Source organism: Panthera uncia (genome assembly GCF_023721935.1).
Source record: "Panthera uncia isolate 11264 chromosome B3 unlocalized genomic scaffold, Puncia_PCG_1.0 HiC_scaffold_1, whole genome shotgun sequence".
NCBI lineage: Eukaryota > Metazoa > Chordata > Mammalia > Carnivora > Felidae > Panthera > Panthera uncia.
Window position 1 is genome coordinate 107,991,063 of NW_026057582.1, and position 21,130 is coordinate 108,012,192.

Here is a 21,130-nt window from a genome sequence, read left to right on the forward strand (position 1 = left end):
GGCTTAATTCTCTGGAGATTTATCAGGGTTGTTGCACCTTATCAATCCCTTCCCTTTTACTTGAGTCATGCCGCACACTTTGTTTAACCATTTACCTGTTTAACAGCCTCTGGGTTATTTCCAGGTTTGGGCTATCACAGAACTCGTGTAAACATTCATTTACAGGGTCTTTGGGTGGACATAAGTTTTCATTTCTCCGGGATAAATGCCCAGGAATGAAATTTCTGTGATATGTGGTAGTTACATATTCAGTTTTATAAGAAACTGCCCACCATTTTCCAGAGTGGCTGTGCCATTTCATAATACCGCCAGCAATGTATGAGTTTCTCTGAAACCTCACCAGCATTTGGTGTCCTCACCATTACTTAACATCTATTTATTTTAAGATGTACAATTCAATAGATTTAGTATATTTATAAAATTTTACAACCATCACAACTGTCTAATTCCAGAATATTTCAACACCCCCATGAGAAACCCCCATACCCATTAGCAGTCATCTCTCCATTCCTCTCTCCCCCAGTCCCTGGCAACTGTGTTCTGTCTCTATGGATTTGCCCATTCCAGACACTTCATATGAAGTGTTCACACAATATGTGTTTGTAACTGGCTGCTTTCACTTAACAATGTTTTCAAAGTTTACCCATATTCTAGCTTGTATCAGCACTTCATTACTTACATAATGGAATATTCTATAAACATATTGCATTTTGTTTATGCATGTCTCAGTTGATAGACTTCAGGTTGTTTCTGCTTTTGGGCTATTAGGAATAGTGCTGCTACAGATGAACGTGCTTTTGTGTGCACGTAAGTTTTAAATTCTCTTGAGTGTATACCTAGGAGCAGAATTGCTGGGTCATATGGTAACTTTATGTGTAACTTTGGGAGGCTGCCAAACAGTTTTTGAAAGGGGCTGAACCACTTTTTACATTCCCCCCCCCCGCAATGTATGAGGATTTCAGTTTCTCCACATCCTCCCCAACACTTACCAATGTCTTTTTTTTTATTATAGCCATCCTTCTCTGATGGCCAATGCAGTTACATACCTTTTCATGTGTCTGTTGGCTATTTGTACATCGTCTTTGGAGAAAAGTCTATCTGGATCCTTTGCTATTTTTTAAGTTTAATTTATTTTTTTTAATTTACATCCAAGTTAGCATCTAGTGCAACAATGATTTCAGGAGTAGATTCCTTAATGCCCCTTACCCATTTAGCCCATTCTGCCTCCCACAACCCCTTCAGTAACCCTCTGTTTGTTCTCCATATTGAAGAGTCTCTTATGTTTTGTCCCCCTCCCTGTTTATTATTTTTGCTTCTCGTATGTTCATCTGTTTTGTATCTTAAAGTCCTCATATGAGTGAAGTCATGGTATTTGTCTTTCTCTGAATGACTAATTTCTCTTAGCATAATACCCTCTAGTTCCATCTTCGTAGGTGTGAATGGCAAGATTTCATTCTTTTTGATTGCTGAGTAATACTCCATTGTGTGTGTGTGTGTGTGTGTGTGTGTGTGTGTATACCACATCTTCTTTATCCATTCATCCATTGATGGACATTTAGGCTCTTTCCATACTTTGGCTATTGTGGATAGTGCTGCTATAAACATTGGAGTGCATGTGCCACTTCAAAACAGTATACCTATACCCCTTGGATAAATACCTAGTAGTGCAATTGCTGGGTCTTAGGGTAGTTCTATTTTTAGTTTTTTGAGGAACTCCATACTGTTTTCCATAGTGGCTGCACCAGCTTGCATTCCCACCAACAGTGCAAAAGAGATCCTCTTTCTCCGCATCCTTGCCAACATCTGTTGTTGCCTGAGTTGTTAATGTTAGCTATTCTGACAGGTGTGAGGTGGTATCTCATTGTGGTTTTGATTTGTATTTCCCTGATGATAAGTGATGTTGAGCATTTTTGATGTGTTGATTGGCCATCTGAATGTCTTCTTTGGAGAAACGTCTGTTAATGTCTTTTGCATATTTCTTTGCTGGATTGTTTTTTGGGTGTTGAGTTTGATAAGTTCTCTATAGATTTTGGATACTAAACCTTTATCTGATATATCATGTGCAAATATCTTCTCCCATTCCATTGGTTGCCTTTTAGTTTTGCTGATTGTTTCCTTCACTGTGCAGAAGATTTTTATTTTGATGAGGTCCCAATAGTTTATTTTTGCTTTTGTTTCCCTTGCCTCCAGAGATGTGTTGAGTAAGAAGTTGCTGTGGCCAACCAAGGTCAGACCCGCTCAGACATTCTCGAGGAGGGTCTCACCGATCAAAGGCCAGGTGCTGGCCACACCGAGGAATGTTCACAGGACCTTGCTGCTGCCAATACCCAGAGACTGCAGCTGGGTGTCAGCCCCTGGGTGACAGCAGAAGTTCACATGATCGTGTAGCAGCAGCATTTCAGGGATTATGGAAAATCACAACACACATCTGGCACCAGGCTTCACCCTTAACAACCTTATTCCAGCACCAGCAAATGTGGTTGTTCTCTGGGGTCTGCTGAGACCTTTGCCTGTGGGATGGCCGCACAGCCTCTACCGAATGTCCTTCCAACAGTGGAACTGCTTCTCCCCATGTGGCCCAAGGACCCCCTCACCGCCCCCCCCCCACCTCGCCCAGACCTCACTCTGCTCCTGGGGATTTGCCCTTCCCACCAGAGCACTGCCAGGTATCAAGCTGCAGAGTTTCAGACTCTGCGCTCCCCCTGTTTATAGAGTCTTAATGGGTATTAAACCCTCTTGTTTCTCCTTTCTCCCTTTTTAGTTCAGTCCCTGTGGCTGTTTCCATTTTCCCATTTTCTCTCAGCTGTTTTGGGGGGGATGTGCTTTTCCTGTACTCTCCCCCCCCCCATCTCCGTCCTCTCTCCCCAAGCAAAAATAGCTCCCTGCCCTCCATGGCTTTTCTCGACCCCAATTCACCTCTCCACACTGTGTACCTGCTGAGTTCTGTAGTTCAGGTTATGCAGATTGTTGTGTTAATCCTCAAATCAGTTTTCTAGGTGTGCAGGATGGTTTAATGTTGGTCTGGCTGTATTTCATGGATGCGAGATGCAAAAAAAGCTTCCATGCTTCCTTTTGCCATTTTTTTTAATTGTCTTTTTTATTATCGAGTTGTAATTCTTTATATATATTCTGGATACTGACCCCTTATTAGATATATAATTTGAAAATATTTTATCATTTTGTCAGTTGTCTTTTCACTTTCTTAATGGTACTGTTTTCAGCACAAAAGTTTGTTTGTTTGTTTTTAATTTACATCCATGTTAGCGCACAGGGCAATAATGTTTTCAGGAGTAGATTCCAGTGATTCATCCCCTATGTATAACTCCCAGTGCTAATCCCAACAGGTGTCTTCCTTAATGTCCATCACCTATTTACCCCCCCCCACAGCCCCTCCAGCAACCCCCAGTTTGTTCTCTGTATTTAAGAGTCTCCTATGTTTTGTCCCTCTCCCTGTTTTTATATCCTTTTTGCTTCCCTTCCCTTATGTTCATCTGTTTTGTACCTTATATCCCACATATGAGTGAAGTCATATGATATTTGTCTTTCTCTGACTGACTTATTTCGCTTAGCGTAATACCATCTAGTTCCACCCACATTGTTGCAAATAGCAAGATTTCATTCTTTTTGATTGCCAAGCAATACTCCATTGTATATATATATACCTCATCTTCTTTATCCATTCATTTGTCAATGGATGTTTGGGCTCAACGACATGCAGAAAAATTAACCTAGACCACTTTCTGACACCAAACACAGAAATAAACTCAAAATGGATGAAAGACCTAAACATAAGACAGGAAGCCATCAAAATCATAGAGGAGAAAGCAAGCACAAAAGTTTTTAATTTTAACATAGTCCAATTTACATTTCCTTTTGCTACTTGTGCTTTCATGTTATGTCTAAGAAACAATTTCCAAATGCAAGTTCTCTTATTCAGTATGACTGGTGTCCTCATAAGAAGATTAAAAAGCCATATGAAGACTGAGACAGAGAACACAGTGTGATGACAGAGACATAGATTGGAAGGACAAGGATCAGTGACCATCACCAAAAGCAAGGAAGAGGAAAGGCAAGATTCTGCCCAGAGTCTCAGAGGGAGAATGGCCTTGCTGACACCTTGATTCTGGAATGCTAGCCTCCAAAACCATGAGAGAGTAAATTTCTGTTGTTTAAAGCCATCTAGTTTATGGTACTTTGTTATGACTGTCCTAGGAAACTAAAATAGTCTTACTGTTTAATTCTTTCATATATATTGCTTAATTCCATAGGCTAGTGTTTATTAAGGATTTTTGCACCTATATTAATGAGCAATATTGGTCTGTAGTTTTCCTATTTTGTACTTCCTTTTCAGTTTTGGTATCAGAGTAATATTAGCTTCATTTAAGGAATTAGGAAGTGTTCCTCTCTCTTCAATTTTCTGGAAATGATTATGTAAATTGGTTTTAATGCTTCTTTCAACATTTTCTAGAATCCTCCAATGAACCTTCATATTTTCCTTGTCTCAAATATCTTCATTTTCCTATCATGCCTGAAGGATATTTTTTCTGGATTATAGCCTGTTGGGTTTATAGTTTTTTCTTTTCATCACTTTAAAAGGGTTGTACTAATCCCTTCTGCCTCCATGGGTTTTGGTGAGAAACCCATTGTCATTTGCATTGTTTTTCTTATTGGTAAAATGTCATTTCTCTCTCACTGCTTTCGAGGATTTTTCTGGGTTTTTTTTTCACATTAATTTTCAGATATCAATTAATTAATTTCTGAGAATGAGCAGGGGAGAAGAGCAAGGGGGGGAGAGAGAGAGAGAGAGAGAGAGAGAGAGAGAGAGAATCTTAAGCAGTCTACCTGCTCAGTGCAGAGCGAGATGTCGGGCTTGATCCCACAACCCTGGGATCATGAAATTAAGAGTTGGATGCTCAACCAACTGAGCCACCCAGGTGCCCCAATTTTCAGATATTTAACTATAATGTGTCTTGGTGTAGATTACTTTGGATTTATCCTATTTGGAATTTGTTCAGCTTCTTCAATTTATAGGTTTATGCTTTTTGCCAAATTTGGAAAAGTTTTATCTATGATTTCTTTGAGTACTTTTTCAACCCCAACATCTTCTTTCCTTCTGGGACTCCAGTGATGTGACTACTAGATATTTTATTATAGTACCATGTATCCCTGGAGCACTGATAATTTATTTTTTTTAGTCTATTTTTTCTTTATTGTTCAGATTGAGTAATTTCTGTTATTCTGTCTTCAAATTTAGTTATTTATTTCCTCTGTTCCCTCTGTTCTTTGTTGAGCCCATCCACTGAGCTTTTTGTTTCAGTTATTTTATTTTTCATTTCTAAAATTTCCACTTGGTACTTCTTTATATCTTCTAATTCTTTCTATATCTTATAATTCTCTATATCTTTGGGGGAGATTTTATACCCTTTTTCATTTATATCAAGCGTATTTGTAATGTTCATTGCAGCATTTTTATGGTGGCTGCTTTAACATCTTTGTCATACAATGCTAATATTACTGTTATCTTGGTGTTGACATCTATTGATTGTTGTATCGGCTTGGTAGTGGTGAAAGTCCTGACTCTCTGCTAGGCCTCCTCTGACACCATTCAAGTGGTGAGAAGGAGGGATGACTCATTTACTGCTGGATAACGGTGGAACTTCAGCCTATCCACATACTCTTCGCTAACATGAAGTGGGAGATTAAGTACACCTATTGGGGATGAAAGTCCTGGTTTCCTACCCAGCCTTCTCTGATACACCCTGGTGAGGAAAGGGTCCATATTTAGCTTTTGCTGGTGGGAATGGGGATTGGGTTGGCAGTCACAGTTTTTCTGTAATATTTGGCTGGAATAGGGTGATTACTGTCTAAAAGTTTTGTGTGTTGCTGGGTTGCCCCTTTCTAATCCTTTGGCTAGAGAGAATGGCTTTTGTTGGGTTTGTTATTTCAGTGCCTGCTCGTGTTTCTGGGTTGTCAGCTTCTTTAGCTCTAGGTCTGAGATATATGAGGGAAAAAAGTCTGGAGAATACACCACCATGTTATTTTTTCAATTCAGAGGTGTCTTGCTAGTGTACCTTCTTTTTTCCACCTTTTTTTTCTTTTTTTCCACATAAGTCTTCTTATGTTTATTTTATATATAATGTCCAGGGGTTTTAGTTGTGTTTAAGAGTTGGTACTTTATCCTAAAGACAGTGAACATATTGGAAATATTTTAGGCATTTTTAACAAGTCATTCCAGTTGGCTGCAGTGTAGATAAAGGATAAGAGGAAGCAAGACTGGAAGTAGAGGCCAGTTAGGAGACTGCTAGAGAAATCATAAAGGCAATTATGTCCCGCACTTGGATGGTAACAAAGGAAATGGAAGTAAGTAGTTGAATTTGAGAGATATTCGGGAACTAAGAATCAATAGAACTTGGTGATTGTTTGATATCCAAGATAAATAAGGGAGGCAGGAATAACTTCTATGTTTCTGACTTGCACCACCAGGTGGGTGTTAGTGTATCTTGTTCTTTAGTAGCATTTGTCACAATTACAATTTTATAGTTATTTGTATATAGTTGTTGTTTAATGTTTGTCTCCCCTCATTAGACTAAGCCTGAGAGAAGAGGGGCCATGAGAGTTTTGTTCATTGCTGTAATTCCAGCACCTAGCACAATGTTTGGCCGGTAATTATATGCTCAATAAATATTAATACATTACAGTATATTTAAAAGAGTGAGCATTATTGTGGGCAAGATGATTTTGGAAATGTTATTTTTGAATATATTAAGTTTAAGGTGCCTATGAGACTGTCCCATTTAAACATTGGTCTAGAGCTTAAGAGGTAACAGTAAATAGGGATTTGATAACTCTCTGCATATAAATGAGAATCTAAGCCATTGAAATAGAGAGATTCTTCATGGAGTATATAGAGAAATAAGGAAAGCCTAGAGCTAAGGCTTAAGGAACTCTGCCTTAAAGTGACAAAAAAGGAAAAGGAGCTCCTAAAGCAACTGGGTAAGAATAGTCAGAAAAGTAGGGGGCATACAGGAAAAGTGTAGTCAAATATAAGGCAAAGGAAAAGTGTTTAAAGAAAGAGGGAAGAGTTAACTCTGTTGCAAGTGAGAAGTCAAACAAGATAAAGATTGGAAATCATCCACTGAAGTAGTTACAGAATTGTTTTGATAGAGACATTGGAAGAATAAGTTGAGATAAGAACATGGAAACAGAAAATACAGACAACTCTTGAAATATGTAACTGACTAGAATAAGAGAAAAAGATGATAGCTGGAGGGGAAAGTAAAGCCCAAGGAAGATATTAGTTTCTTTGTTATTTTCAAATAGACTAGGCTAGACCATGTCTAGAAGCTGACGAGAGGAGCCAATAGAAAAGACGTTGAAGACCAGGTGGGACAGTGGAATAGTCAGTGGAGCAAATAAGATCCAGAACATTGGTAGAGGACTTTTACTTTATTTTTACTTTTATTTTTTTTAAGTTTTTATTTAAATTCTAGTTAATTAACATACAGTGTAATATTAGTTTCAGGTGTACAATATACTGATTCAGAACTTCTGTACAACACCTGGTGCTCATCACAACAAGTGCTCCCCTTAATCCCCATCACCTATTTCACCCACCCCCCAAACACCTCCCCTCTGGTAACCATCAGTTTTTTCTCTGTAGTTAAGGGTCTGTTTCTTGGTTTGCCTCTCTCTCTCTCCTCTCTCTTTTTCCTTTGCTCATTTGTTTTGTTTCTTAAATTCCACATACAAGTGAAATCATGTGGTATTTGTCTTTCTCTGACTGACTTCTTTCACTTAGCTCCATCCATAATACACCGTAGCTCCATCCATGTCATTGCAAATGGCAAGATTTCATTCCTTTTTATGGCTGAATAATATATATAGTACACGCACACATGCACACATGCACACACCACATCTTCTTTATCCATTCATCGGTCAGTGGACACTTGGGCTGTTTCCATAGTTTGGCTATTGTAGAGAATACTGCTATAAACATCAGGGGGCATGTATCCCCTTTCCTCTACAGTCAGGGACAAGACAGGGATGTGCACTCTCACCACTGTTATTTAACATAGTGGGGGAAGTCCTAGCCACAGCAATCAGACAACAAAAAGAAAGAAAAGGCATCCAGATCAGCCAGGAAGAAGCCAAACTTTCACTATTAGCAAAAGACATGATGCTATATAGAGAAAACCCAAAAGACTCCGCCAAAAAACTGCTAGAACTGATAAACGAATTCAGTAAAGTCGCAGGATACAAAATCAACATTCAGAAATATGTTGCATTTCTATACACCAATAATGAAGCAGCAGAAAAAGAAATTGAGGAATCAATCCCATTTGCAATTGCACCAAAATGATAAGATACCTTAGGAATAAACCTAACCAGAGAGGTGAAAGATCTGTACTCTGAAAACTATAAAAGACCTATGAAAGAAACTGAAGAAGACACAAAGAAATGGAAGAACATTCCATGCTCATGGATTGGAAGAACAAATATTGTTAAAATGCCCATACTACCCAAAGCAATCTACACATTCAATGTAATCCCTATTAAAATACCAACAGCATTTTTACTTTAGATGGAAAGATGAACATTTGCTTTATTGCAGTGGTGGGGTGGGGTGGAGAAAGAATGGATTCAGATAAGACAGGCTTATAGATTTGGTAGCAAAAATTGAGGGAATTCCAAATTATAGCTGCTGCTGTTTCTTTTTCTTCTTGTTGTTCTTGTTCTCCTTCTTTTTGTTCTCCTCTTCCTCCCCCCTTTGTCCTCCCCCTCCTCCTTTTCCCTCCCTTCCTCCCCCTCCTCCTCCCCCACCCCTCCTGTCCTCCTCCTTCTCCTTCTTCTCCTCCTTCTCCTTATTCCTCTTCTTCTCCTTCCCCTCCTCCTCCTCCTTCCTCCTCCTCCTTCTCCTCCTCCCTCTTCTTCTCCTTCCCTTTCTTCCCCTCCTTCTCCTCCTTCTTCTCTTTATTTTCTCTTCCTTCCTTTTTTCAAATGATGCATAAATTGAGGATATCTGCTGAGATTGAGTGAGTTAGAAGGTTTAAAAAGGATAGTATAGGTGAAGTGTCTAGTACATAGGAGGTGTTAATGAATAGTAGTTTTGTGTTACTTATAGCTTTAAAGAATATGATTATATAGGACCAATGTAGTACAATGTGATTTGAGAAAATTCAAACATCTCCCCTATAGTCTGACAAAGTGCTTGAAACTCTACTTTGAGAAAACATTTAAATTGGATTAAAGCATAGTCAGAAACTGCTTTATCTGTTTTGTATGTTCTTGTTTTGGTGGAATATATTATTTTAAATTGAAACCAACTTCTACTTGATTTAAAACTGTTATTAATTCCTACTAAAATCCATTTTAAGTTTTTTTTTTTTTTTTTTAGATTAATCTCAATCCAACATGGGGCTTGAACTCATGACCTGAGATCAAGAATCGCATGCTCTACTGACTGAACCAGCCAGGAGTCCCTCTACTAAAATCTCTTTTGGTGTTCCCTGCAGACTGAGACTTGAACCTAGGACCAGCTTTGACTTTAAGCAGGAATAATATAACTCAACACTTTTGGATTTAGCATCAACTCACCTTGACTATTACACTGGCCTTGATCTTGTGAACCAGTTCTAAGATCCCTATTTCTTCTTTATTCCTGAGACTTCATCGCCACCTCACACCCCAGGTTTAATAACCAGAACCTTGTACCTGAATCCCAACTTTAGTAATCTATCATTCCTTTCGTACTGCTCTAGACTAATTCCTGTTCAGGGGCTAGAATTTTGCCAGATCCCAGCCCACTGGGTTGGCACTAATAGGCTTACCTGATGCTTGCTGCCTTCATGAGTGTTCTTTTCCTCTACGTCACTGGTTGTCAGACTGTGCTCCTCAAACCAGCAGCATGAACATTGCCTAGGAACTTGTTGGAAATGCACATTATTGGGCCACACACACAGAGTTTCTAATTCGGTGGTTCTGGGAATGGAGTTTAGAAATCTATGTTGTAATGAGCCCTCCAAATGATTCTGATGCATGCTAAAGTTTGAAAACCACTATACCATAAACACCTGCTCCTTTCTAGGGCACCCAGTCGCACTGTGTTAACCACTGAGCGCACATCAATGTTCTATATTCTCATCCATGTGTTCTGCCCGATAGACTACATATTCCGTGTAGGTAGTTGTATCTGACCTTCACTGCCTACCACATCTTTGTGAATTCAGTCGAGTATTTGTTCCTGCCAGACTGCTCAACCCTGTTTGCCTTCATGTGCAATTAGGAAAGCTTTAATACGTAGTCAGAGGTTTGATAGACAAAAATCTACATTATGTCTTAATTCTCAAAGAATAAGTCACAAATTAGCATATATAAGTTTCATTAAATTAACACAACATATATTTATTGTTTTTTATTTTTTTATTTTTTTAATATGAAATTTATTGTCAAATTGGTTTCCATACAACACCCAGTGCTCATCCCAACAGGTGCCCTCCTCAGTGTATTGTTTTTTAAAGAACAGCATTTAGTAGACAACTATTGGGCTGTACTTTGCATTTTGCTTTGTAATAGACACTATGAAGAAAAATGATCATTTCTGATTCAAATATGATATAAAAACAATGAAGGGTATTCTGTAGAAAAAATACACTAGTGACTTTGCTAATATTGCCTATAAGAATTTGCTAGCATTTCTTTTACAAAATGGAAGTTTGTTTTCTATAAATTATTTTATGCTTATTTTTTGTCATATTTCTTATTTAAGAAATAAGGTATTTATTTATAATAAGGTGTTTATTATAAGGCTTTATTAAGGTGTAACTGAAAAATAAAATGGTAATATATTTGAAGTATACAATGTGATAATTTGATATATTATACATTGTGAAAGGATTCCCACAAGTTAATTAACACATCCATCACCTCACATAGTTACTGTGTTTTGTTTTGGTGAGAACACTCAAGATCTACTTTCTTAACAAATTTCAATTATACAATACAGTATTACCAAATAGAGTCAGCATGCTATACATTAGATCCTCAGACCTTATTCATCTTATAATGGAAAGTTTGTACCTTTTTAACAAGCTCTCCCCATTTCCTCCGTCCCCTATCTTCTGGCAATCACCATTGTACTCTCTTTTTCTATGATTTTGTCTTTTCCTTTTAGCTAACACACGGAAAAGATACCAGGTGGTATTTATGTGATTCCCTGTCGAGTTTATTCAATTAGCATAATGCCCTCAAGATTCATTCATGTTGTCATAAATGCCAGGGTTCCCTTCTTTTTGGGGGGTGGGGCATGAGCGGGGAGGGGGCAAAGGGAGGGAGGGAGGGGGGGGAGAGAGAGAGAAAGAGAGAATCTTAAGCAGGCTTCATGCTCAGCGTGGAGCCCAATACAGGGCTTGATCCCACAATCCTGGGATCATGACCTGAGCCAAAATCAAGAGTCAGATGCTCACTGACTGAGCCACCCAGGTGCCCCAGTTTCCTTTTTTAAGGCTGAATAATATTCCAACACACACACACACACACACACACACACACACACTCTTTATTTATTTATCCACTAACAGACACTTAGGTTGTTTCATATTTTGGCTATAGTGAACAATGCAATGAATGTGGAAGTACAGAAAACCCTTCAAGATCATGATTTCATTTCCTTTGGATATATAACCAGGAGTGGGATTGTTGAATCATACGGTAGTTCTATTTTTAATTTCTTGAGGAACCTCCTTACTTAAAGTTTTTTTTAATGTTTATTATCTATTTTTGAGACAGAGACAGAGCATAAGCATGAGCAGGGGAGGGGAAGAGAGAGAGAGAGACATAGAATCTGAAGCTGTGCTGACAGCTCAGAGCTGGATACGAGGCTTGAACTCATGAACCATGAGATCATGACCTGAGCTGCAGTCAAATGCTTAACTGACTGAGCCACCCAGGTACCCCATACTTTTTTTTTTAATAATGGCTGTATCAGTTTATATTTACCAATAGTGTGTAGGGGTTCCCATTTCTCCATATTCTTACCAGTATTTTTTCTCTTTTCTTCTTGTTAATAGATATCCAACAGGTGTGAAGTGATATTTCACTGTGGTTTTGATTTGCATTTCCCTGATGATTAGTGGTGTTGAGCATCTTTTCATATACCTATTGGCCATTTGTATGTCTTCTTTGGAAAAACGTCTGTTCAGATCTGTTGCCCTTTTGTTTTTCAATGTTTATTTATTTTTGAGAGTCAGAGACAGAACACAAGTGGGGGAGGGGCAGAGAGAGAGGGAGACACAGGATCTGAAGCAGGCTCCAGACTCTGAACTGTCAGCACAGAGCCCGATGTGGGGCTTGAACTGATGAACTGCGAGATCATGACCTGAGCTGAAGTTGGCTCCTTAATCGACTGAGCCTCCCAGGGCGACTCCAGTTGCCCATTTTTAAATCAGGTTATTTGTTTTTGCTATTGAGTTATATGACTTCCTCATATACTTTGGATATTAACCACTTATCAGATACGTGGTTTGTAAATATTTTCTCTCACTTTATGGATTGCCTTTAATTTTTTTGATGGTTTCCTTTGCAGTGCGGAAGGTTTTTAGTTTGATGTAGTCCCAATTGTTTATTTTGCTTTTGTTGCCTTTACTTTTTATTTGTCAAATCAAAAATCATTGCCAAGATGTTAAGGAACTTACTTCTTTGTTTTCTCCCAGGAGTTTTACAGTTTCAGGTCTTACATTCAGATCTTTAATCATTTTGAGTTGATTTTTATGTATGGTGAAAAATAAGGCTCAAATTCCAATCTTTTGCATGTGAATGCTCAGTTTTCCCAACACCATTTATTGAAGACACTGTTTTTTGGCATCTGTATTGAAAATTAATTGACTGTATATGAATGGATTATTCCTGGGTTCCCTCTTCTGTTCCACTGACGTATGTGTATGTTTTTATGCCAGTACAATACTGTTTTTTGATGACTATAGCTTTGCAATGTAGTCTGAAATCAGGAAGTGTGATGCCTCCAGCTTTGCTCCTCTTGGTCAAGATTGCTTTGGTCATTCAAGTCTTTGTGGTTCCATATGAATTTTAGAATTGTTTTTCCTATTTCTTGGAATTTTGATAGGGACTGCATTAAATCTGTATATTTCTCTGGGGGTATGGACATTTTAACAATATTAGTTTTTCTAATCTACCAGCATGGAATTATTTTTTATTTGTGTCTTCTTTAATTTCTTCCATCAGTTTTTTGTAGTTTTCAGATTACAGATGTCTCACCTCCTTGGTTTACATTTATCCTTAGTATTGTATTCTTTTTGTTGCTATGGTAAATGGGATTGTTTTAATTTCTCTTTCTAATGGTTATTAATGTATAGAAATACAACAGGTTTTTGTATATTAATTTTGTATCCTGCAACTTTACTGAATTCATTTATTAGTTCTAACAGTTTTTTAGGGTAGAATCTTTAGGGTTTTCTATATAGAAGATCGTATCATCTGCAAACAGATATACTTTCACTTCTTCTCTGATTTGGATGCCATTTAGCTTAGTTTAGTTTAGTTTAGTTCAGTTTAGCTTTTCTTGCCTGATTGCTCTGGCTAGGACTTCTAACACTATACTGAATAAAAGTGGTGAGAGTGGGCAGCCCTGTATCGTTCTTGATCTTAGGTACAAAACTTTTCACTATTTAGTATGATGTTACCTGTGGGCTTGTCATATATGACCTTTATTATGTTGAGGTATAGCTTTTCAAATAATCTGATGTTAATTTTGTTGATCTTTTCTATTGTCTTTCTAGTCTTTGTTTCATTTATTTCCACTTTAATATCCGTTATTTCTTTCCTACTATCTTTGGGATTTGTTTGTTCTTTTTCTCATTCCTTGAGGCAAAAAGTTACATTATTTATATGGAATCATTCTTATTTCTTAAAGTAGGCATTTATTGTTACGAACTTCACTCTTAAAACTGCTTATAAAAGTAAATGTTCCAAAATTCACATCAGTATGACAAAATAATTTAAATTTTATTAATCAGATATTTTAATATAAAGACAGAAATGTTATTCAAATGACTTTCTCTAAGCAAAGTATTAAAAGAAACTTGTTTTTTTTAAGTTTGTTTATTTCGAGTGAGAGAGATAGCACACAAGCAGGGGAGGGGCAGAGAGAGAGAGAATCCCAAGCAGTCTCCATGCTCAATGCAGAGCTTGATGTGGGGCTTGATCTCACAACCCTGGAATCATGACCTGAGCTAAAATCAAGAAGCAGATGCTGAACTGACTGAGCCACCTAGGCACCCCTGTTGAGCATCTCTTTTTGGGCATATTGGCCATTTATATATCGTCTTTGGAGATAGGACTGTTCAAGTCCTTTGCCTATTTTTTGATTGAGCTGTTTTTTGTTTGTTTATTTGTTTTGCTTTGAGTTGTAAGAGTTCTTTATATATTCTGAATGCTATACCATTCCTTAGCAGATGTATGGTTTGCAAATATTTTCTTCTATGAGTTATCTTTTTGCTTTTTTAAAAAAAATTTCTAACATTTATTAATTTTTGAGAGACAGAGACAGAGTATGAATTGGGGAGGGGTAGAGAGAGAGGGAGACACAGAATCTGAAGCAGGCTCCAGGCTCTGAGCTGACAGCACAGAGCCTGATGTGGGGCTCGAACTCACAAGCCGTGAGATCATGACCTGAGCCAGAGTCAGATGCTTAACGGACTGAGCCACCCAGGTGCCCTTCTTTTTGCTTTCTTGATAGTGGCCTTCAATGCACAAAAGATTTTAATTTTGATGTACTCCAATGTGTCTATTTTTTTTTCTTTTGTTGCTTGTGCTTTTGCTGTCCTTTTAAAAAATCCATTGCCTAACTTGTTGGGATGAGCACTGGGTTTTGTATGTAAGCCAATTTGACAATAAAATTATATTCATAAAAAAATAAAAAATAAAAAATAAAAATAAATAAAAATCCATTGCCTAATCCAAAGCCATCAAGATTTACTCTATGTTTTCTTTTAAGAGTTTATAGTGTTAGCTCTTTTTCTTCGTTCATTTGAAAATTCTTTCTTTAGTCCTTGCTTTTCAAGATACGTATGATCGTGTATATTTTATTAAGTGTTTTATAGTATTAACTCTTATATTTAGGTCATTGATCCATTTTGAGTTAATTTTTGTATATAGTATGGAATAGGAGTCCAATTTTATTCTTTTGCATGTGAATATCCAGCACCATTTTTGAAGAGGCTATTTTTTTCCCATTGAATTGGCTTGCACAAATTCAGTGTTGAAAAACAACTGACAATAGATAAATGAGTTTATTTTTGGACTCTCAATTCTATTCCATTGGTCTATATGTTTATTTCTGTGCTATTACCACACTGGTTTGGTTACTGTACTTTGTAGTAAGTTTTGAAATTGGGAAGTATGAGTCCCCTAAATTTGTTTTTCTTTTTCATGATTGTTGTGCCTATTCAAGGTTCCTTGTAATTCCATATGAATTTAAGAATTGGCTTTTCCATTCCTGCAAAAACAAAAACAAAAACAGAAAAACAGAAACTGCTGTTTGAATGATGATAGGGATTGCATTTAACCTGTAGGTCTCTTTGGATAGTGTCACTATATTAAAATAGCAATATATCATGAACGTAGGAATTTCTTAAAAATTTAGCTCTTCTTTAATGCCTGTCAGCAATATTTTATATTTTTCTGTGTATGAAACTTTCACCTCCTTGGTTAAATTTATTCCGAGGTATTTTATCCTTTTGATGCTATTGTAAATAGAATTATTTTCAGCTTTGCTGGTCTATAGAAGCACAACTGATTTTGTGTGTGTGTGTTGATCTTGTACTTTCCAACTTTCCTGAATTTGTGTATTAGTTCTAGTAGCTTTTCTTGTGAATCATTTGGGATTTCTATATATAGAAACATGTGTTCGCAAATAGAGATGGAAGGTTTACTTCTTCCTTTCCTTGTGAATGCATTTATTTTTATTTTCTTGCCTAATTGCTCTGGCTAGAACATCCAATACAATATTGAGTAGCAACAGTGAAAGTGAGCATCTTTATATAGTCCCTGATGTTAGAAAGAAAGCTTTCAGTCTTTCACCACTGAGTGTGATGCTAATTGTGGGTTTTTTATGAATGCCCTTTATCATGTTGAGAAAGTTCCCTTCTATTTCTAGTTTTCTCAGTGTTTTCTTTTTTTATCATAAAATGGTATTGAATTTTTGTCAAATGCTTTTGCCGTGTCAATTGAGATGATTGCATTGTTTTTTTTCCTTTATTCTATTAATGTGATATATTACACTGATTGATTTTATTTTTCTTTTTTTATTGTTTGTGAGTTTACTTTTTTTTACTTTTTTGATTTTTTTAATTTTAATTTTTTTTTAATAATTTACATCCAGATTAGTTAGCATATAGTGCAACAATTATTTCAGGAGTAGATTTCTTAGTGCCCCTTACCCATTTAGCCCATCCCCCCTCCCACAACCCCTCCAGTAACCCTCAGTTTGTTCTCCATATTTATGAGTCTCTTTTGTTTTGTCCCCCTCCCTGTTTTTATATTATTTTTGTTTCCCTTCCCTTATGTTCATCTGTTTTGTCTCTTAAAGTCCTCATAGGAGTGAAGTCATATGATTTTTGTCTTTGTCTGACTGACTAATTTCACTTAGCATAATACCCTCCAGTTCCATCCACCTAGTTGCAAATGACAAGATTTCATTCTTTTTGATTGCTGAGTAATACTCCATTGTATATATATACCACATCTTCTTTATCCATTCATCCATCGATGGACATTTGGGCTCTTTCCATACTTTGGCTATTGTGGATAGTGCTGCTATAAACATGGGGGTGCACGTATCCCTTTGAAACAGCACACCTGTATTCCTTGGATAAATACCTAGTAGTGCAATTGCTGGGTCTTAGGGTAGTTCTATTTTTAGTTTTTTGAGGTACCTCCATACTGTTTTCCAGAGTGGCTGCACCAGCTTGCATTCCCACCAACAGTGCAAAAGAGATCCTCTTTCTCCGCATCCTCGCCAACATCTGTTGTTGCCTGAGTTGTTAATGTCAGCCATTCTGACAGGTGTGAGGTGGTATCTCACTGTGGTATTTCCCTGATGATGAGTGAAGTTGAGCATTTTTTCATGTGTTGGTTGGCCATCTGGATGTCTTCTTTGGAGATGTGTCTACTCATGTCATTTGCCCATTTCTTCACTGGATTATTTGTTTTTTGGGTGTTGAGTTTGATAAGTTCTTTGTCGATTTTGGAAACTAACCCTTTATCTGATGTGTCATTTGCAAATATCTTCTCCCATTCTGTTGATTGCCCTTTAGTTTTGCTGATTTTTCCCTTGCTGTGCAGAAGCTTTTTGTTTTCATGAGGTCCCAATAGTTCATTTTTGCTTTTGTTTCCCTTGCCTCCAGAGACATGTTGAGTAAGAAGTTGCTACGGCCAAGATCAAAGAGGTTTTTGCCTGCTTTCTCCTCGAGGATTTTGATGGCTTCCTGTTTTACATTTAGGTCTTTCATCCATTTTGAGTTTATTTTTGTGTATGGTGTAAGAAAGTGGTCCAGGTTCATTTTTCTGCATGTCGCTGTCCAGTTTTCCCAGCACCACTTGCTGAAGAGACTGTCTTTATTCCATTGGATATTCTCTCCTGCTTTGTCAAAGATTAGTTGGCCATATGTTTGTGGGTCCATTTCTGGGTTCTCTATTCTTTTCCATTGATCTGAGTGTCTGTTCTTGTGCCATTACCATACTGTCTTGATGATCACAGCCTTGTAGTAGAGCTTGAAGTCTGGAATTGTGATGCCTCCTACTTTGGTTTTCTTTTTCAAGATTGCTTTGGCTATTCGGGGTCTTTTCTGGTTCCATACATATTTTAGGATTATTTGTTCTAGCTCTGTGAAGAATGCTGGTGTTACTTTGATAAGGATTGCATTGAATATGTAGATTGCTTTGGGTAGTATTGACATTTTAACAATATTTGTTCTTCCTATCCAGGAACATGGAATATTTTTCCATTTTTTTGTGTCTTCTTCAATTTCTTTCATCAGCTTTCTATAGTTTCAGTGTATAGATTTTTCACCTCTTTGATTAGATTTATTCCTAGGTATTTTATGGGTTTTGGTGCAATTGTAAATGGGATCGATTCCTTGATTTCTCTTTCTGTTGCTTCATTCTTGGTGTATAGGAATGCAACCGATTTCTGTGTATTGATTTTATATCCTGCAACTTTGCTGAATTCATGAATCAGTTCTAGAAGTTTTTTTCATGGAATCTTTTGGGTTTTCCATATAGAGTATCATGTCATCTGCGAAGAGTGAAGGTTTGACCTCCTCCTGGCCGATTTGGATGCCTTTTATTTCTTTGTGTTGTCTGATTGCAGAGGCTAAGACTTCCAATACTATGTTGAATAACATGGTGAGAGTGGACATCCCTGTCTTGTCCCCCTTAGGGGGAAAGCTCTCAGTTTTTCCCCATTGAGGATGATATTAGCGTTGGGTCATTCATATATGGCTTTTATGATCTCAAGATATGCTCTTTCTATCCCTACTTTCTTGAGGGTTTTTATCAAGAAAGGATGCTGTATTTTGTCAAATGCTTTCTCTGCATCTATTGAGAGGATCATATGGTTCTTGTCCTTTCTTTTATTAATGTGATGAATCACGTTAATTGTTTTGCGGATATTGAACCAGCCCTGCATCCTAGGTATAAATCCCACTTAGTCATGGTGAGTAATTTTTTTAATGTATTATTGGATCCGGTTGGCTAATATCTTGTTGAGGATTTTTGCATCCATGTCCATCAGGGAAATTGGTCTATAGTTCTCCTTTTTAGTGGGGTCTCTGTCTGGTTTTGGAATCAGGGTAATGCTGACTTCATAGAAAAAGTTTGGAAGCTTTCCTTCCATTTCTAGTTTTTGGAACAGCTTCAAGAGAATAGGTGTTAATTCTTCCTTAAATGTTTGGTAGAATTCCCCTGGAAAGCCATCTGGCCCTGGGCTCTTGTTTTTTGGCAGATTTTTGATTACTAATTTGGTTTCCTTACTGGTTATGTGTCTGTTCAAATTTTCTATTTCTTCCTGTCTCAGTTTTGGTAGTGTATATGTTTCTAGGAATTTGTCCATTTCTTCCAGGTTGCCCATTTTATTGGCATATAATTGCTCATAATATTCTCTCATTATTGTTTTTATTTCTTCTGTATTGGTTGTGATCTCTCCTCTTTCATTCTTGATTTTATTTATTTGTGTCCTTTACTTTTTCTTTTTGGTCAAACTGGCTAGTGGTTTATCAATTTTGTTAATTCTTTCAAAGAACCAGCTTCTGGTTTCATTGATCTGTTCTACTGTGGGTTTGTTTGTTTGTTTGTTTGTTTGTTTTGGTTTTGATGGCATTAATTTCTGCTCTAATCTTTATTATTTCCTGTCTTCTGCTGATCTTGGGTTTTATTTGCTGTTCTTTTCCAGCTCTTTAAGATGTAAGGTTAGGTTGTGTATCTGAGATCTTTCTTCCTTCTTTAGGAGGGCCAGGATTGCTATATACTTTCCTCTTATGACTGCCTTTGCTGCATCCCAGAGGTTTTGGGTTGTGGTGTTATCATTTTCATTGGCTTCCATATACTTTTTAATTTCCCCTTTAACTTCTTAGTTAGCCCATTCATTCTTTGGTAGGATGTTCTTCAGTCTCCAAATATTTGTTACCTTTCCAAATTTTTTCTTGTGGTTGACTTCAAGTTTCATAGTGTTGTGGTCTGAAAAGATGCACAGCATGATCTCGATCTTTTTGTACTTGCTGAGGGCTGATTTGTGTCCTAGTATATGGTCTATTCTGGAGAACGTTCCATGTGCACTGGAGAAGAATGTATATTCTGCTGCTTTAGGATGAAATGTTCTGAATATATCTGTTAAGTCCATCTGGTCCAGTGTGTCATTCAAGCCATTGTTTCCTTGTTGATTTTTTGATTAGATGATCTGTCCATTGCTGTGAGTGGGGTGTTGAAGTCTCCTACTATTATGGTATTAGTATTGATGAGTTTCTTGATGATTGTGATTAATTGATTTATATATTTGGGTGCTTTCACATTTGGCGCATAAATGTTTACAATTGTTAGGTCTTCTTGGTGGATAGACCCCTTGATTATGATATAATGCCCTTCTGCATCTCTTGATATGGTCTTTATTTTAAAGTCTAGATTGTCTGATATAAGTATGGCTACTCCGGCTTTCTTTTGTTGACCATTAGCATAGTAGATGGTTCTCCATCCCCTTACTTTCAATCTGAAGGTGTCTTTAGGTCTAAAGTGGGTCTCTTGTAAACAGCATATAGATGGGTCTTGTTTTCTTATCCATTCTGTTACCCTATGTCTTTTGATTGGAGTATTGAGTCCATTGACATTTAGAGTGAGTACTGAAAGATATGAATTTATTGCCATTATGATGCTTGTAGAGTTGGAGTGTCTGGTGGTGTTCTCTGGTCCTTTTAATCTTTGTTGCTTTTGGTATTTATTTGCCTATTTATTTATTTATTTATTTATTTTCATCTTTTCTCCCCTCAGAGAGTCCCCCTTAAAATTTCTTGCACGGCTGGTTTAGTGGTCACAAACTCCTTTACTTTTTGTTTGTCTGGGAAACTTTTTATCTTTCCTATTTTGAATGACAGCCTTGCTGGATAAAGAATTCTTGGCTGCATGTTTTTCTGATTCAGCACATTGACTATATCCTGCCACTCCTTTCTGGCCTGCCAAGTTTCTGTGGATAAGTCTGCTGCAAACCTGATCTGTTTTCCCTTGTAGATTAGGGATTTTTTTCCCCTTGCTGCTTTCATGATTCCCTCCTTGCCTGAGTATTTTGTGAATTTGACTATGATGTGCCTTGTTGAGGGTTGGGTTTTGTTGAACCTAATGGGGGTCCTCTGTGCTTCCTGGATTTTGATGTCTGTGTCTTTCCCCAGGTTAGGAAAGTTTTCTGCTATGATTTGCTCACATAACCCTTCTACCCCTATTTCTCTCTCTTCCTCTTCTGGGACCCCCATGATACTGATGTTGTTCCTTTTTAATGAGTCACTGATTTCTCTAATTCTTAAATCGTGCCCTTTTGCCTTAATCTCCCTCTTTTTTTTCTACTTCATTATTC